Source organism: Amborella trichopoda, chromosome 5, assembly GCF_054954075.1.
Source record: "Amborella trichopoda isolate Santa Cruz 75 chromosome 5, AtrichopodaSantaCruz75HAP2 v2.0, whole genome shotgun sequence".
Lineage (NCBI taxonomy): Eukaryota > Viridiplantae > Streptophyta > Magnoliopsida > Amborellales > Amborellaceae > Amborella > Amborella trichopoda.
The window spans coordinates 39,137,926-39,141,227 of NC_142340.1; positions in this window are offsets into that span (position 1 = coordinate 39,137,926).

Here is a 3,302-nt window from a genome sequence, read left to right on the forward strand (position 1 = left end):
CCCTTGTTCAGAGGCTTTTTATCCTACTGTAACCCCCCCGCTTCCAGAGCATTGCAATGACCGACCCTATTAATATTTGAATTTTCATTAGTCAAATATTTTTGTTGTTTCGACTAATCTCAAACTTTCGCTTGTTTTCCCACTCAACTCATATTTTCTCCAACTAAAGTGATCTCTCTCTCTCTCTCTAAACTAAAGTGATCTCTCTCTCTAACGATATTCAAACTTCAAAGCTGGATTGCTTTAGGAGCGTTTAAGGATGCGTTCATTCAAATTAGGGGTGGTGGTAACACGTCAGGTATCAGCGTTTTAAAAATCGTCGAGTCGAACCGGACTCGCCCGGTTCGACTCGAAATTCACGAAAAAGGTACCGGATCGGTTCAAAAATCGGGAATCGTCCGGTTCTAGAGAGAACCGGACGATGCCGTACAGTGACTCGCCGATTCACTGTGCGGAATCGGCGAGTCCGTGAAGAACACGGGTTGCACAGTGTTTTTCACAGATTTTTTCAAATTTGTCATTTTTTTTGTTTTTTTCGGCATGTGATCTGTTTTGCAGGCTGTAAACAGCTTTATTCAGCTTTTTCAAGGATTAAATGGTGGAAAAATTGGTTGTTTTTGGATCAAGAAAAATTTGGGGTTTAGGGTTTCCGCCATTTCTGAAATTTCATGCCAAATAGGGCATGAATCTTTCAAAATTTGTAGGCATATTGATCTTAAAGCTGTGAATCAAAAGCTTTTGTTACTAATTTGTGATAATCGTTGAGAAAAACAGAGTTTTTTGGAGATTGAAGGCTTCGGTTCACAAAAACAGGTAAGAACTTTGGGTTTTTTTTTTTTTCCGCCATTTGATTTATTTTACGGCATATTTTGAACAAAATGAGTTCAATAATTAGGGTTTTTAATCTTTATTGTGTCTAGTATGATTTAAAATTTTCAATTTTACGTAATCTGGTCAATTACAGCAAGAAATTTGATATGAACAGTGAGATGTCTACGGAACCAAATTCCGCTGTTTTTTTTTTTTTTTTCCGCCTTTTGATTTTGTTTTTATGATATATTAGAAATAATGTGTTAAAAATTTAGGTTTTTGATTCCTTATATTGTTGTTTATCAGAAAATATAGTCAATTGGATGTAATTTATTCACTTGGAGGTGAATTTTTGAGTTAAAATCGCTTATGAAAAACAACTCTGTGAAGAACAAATTTTTTTTTTTTTTTTTTTTTTTTTTTTTTTTTTTTGTGTAGCCCATGATAGAATTTTTTGTAATCTATGATCGAATTTTTTGTAATACATGATCAAAATGTTTGTTTTTTTTTCTTGTAATCCATGATCGAATTTTATTTTTTATTTTTTATTTTTGTAACCCATGATAGAATTTTTTGTAATCCATGATCGAATGTTTTGTAATCCATGATCGAAATGTTTGTTTTTTTTTGTAATCCATGATCGAATTTTTTGTTTTTTGTTTTTTATGTAACCCATGATAGAGTTTTTTGTAATCTATGATTGAATTTTTTGTTATCCATGATGTAATTGTTTTTTTCTTTTTTTGTAATCCACGATCGAATTTTTTGTTTTTTTTTGTTTTTTTTTTTTGTAATGCATGATCGAATTTTATGTAATCCATGAACGAATTTTTTGTAATCCATGATAGAATTTTCTGTAATCCATGATCGACTTTTTTGTAATCCATGATCGAATTTTATGTAATCCATGATCGAATTTTTTGTAATCCATGATAGAATTTTCTGTAATCCATGATCGACTTTTTTGTAATCCATGATCGAAATGTTTGTTTTTTTTTCTTGTAATCCATGATCGAATTTTTTGTGTTTTTTTTTTTTTTGTAACCCATGATTGAATATTTTGTAATCCATGATCGAATTGTTTTTTTCTGTTCTTGTAATCCACGATCGAATTTTTTGTTTTTTTATGTTTTTTTTTTTTTTTGTAATCCATGATCGAATTTTATGTAATCCATGATCGAATTTTATGTAATCCATGATCGAATTTTTTGTAATCCATGATCGAATTTTTAGAAAATTTATGATTTTTTTTTTTTAATCCATGATCGAACTTTTTGAAAATTTGTTAATTTTTTTTTTAATCCATGATCGAATTTTTTGAAAATTTGCTGTACTTTTTTTTTTTTATTTCTTTTTATCCATGATCGAATTTTTTGAAAAATGATGATTTTTCGAAAAGATGTGAAAATCGTGATAAAGTTTTGATTATCATGATGTATTAAACATTGAAACCCAATTTTTAATTTTTATTGTTTGAGTTTGCTGTAATTTTTTTTTTTTTTTTTTCAAGATCGAATTTTTTGAAAATTGATGATTTTCCGAAAAGATGTGAAAATCGTGACAAGGTTTTAATTATCATGAGGTATTAAGCCATATTTTAAATTTTTATTGTTAAAGTTTTTGTTGAAAAAATTGTATGTTGATGGATTATTTATGCAAAAAAATGCATGTTATTATATTTTCAATACAAAACTGTATTTTTTTTATCTGTTGTTCATGGATTTTTTAGTTGGAATGACTGATGTTAGCAGGCTCTTTGAAGAATTGTTTTTATTATTAATTTTTTAATGCAAAAAATGTATGTTCTTGATAATTGAGTTGTAGCCATGTTTGGAGCTTGCATTTTGTATTATTCTAAATGTTTGTAATTGATATGTACGAAAATATTATTGTCAAAAAAGGTATTTTACAATAACAAATAACAACGAATATGACTACATGAACTACCGCAACATATTATCACTACATATGGTGATTATTTTTCTTTTTGAACTGTCAGGTTAATTTAAAATAGTCAGACGCCCGCTAATATCGATGATTCGTTTTTAGATTGAATCAATGAATTGTCAAACGAATTCAATCAATGGCACCAGCGTGACCAAGAAGAACAACAACGTCGTCTATCATTTTATTTTTAGATCGTATGTTACTAATTTTATGCTTTATTGTAGTCCATGTATGTTGATATACTTATTCCATGATAATTCAATGTTTATCCTTTTGTGTGATGTAAATTAAATGTTGAATGGCAGTTCATGCAGGGGAAGAACATATCAATATTCGCATATTCATTCAAAAACATGAAAATTCTTAATGGAGTACCCTTATTTTTTATTGAATTCCTAAAAAACAATATTTATAATGAATTTTAATAAATTTTTCGGATTTTTTTGAAGCTTTCTTCTGACCGATTCACCCGATTCCGATCCGGATCGCCAATTCGCCGATCCGGATGGCCGATTCGCCGATCCGGATCGGTTTTTGGAAAGCCC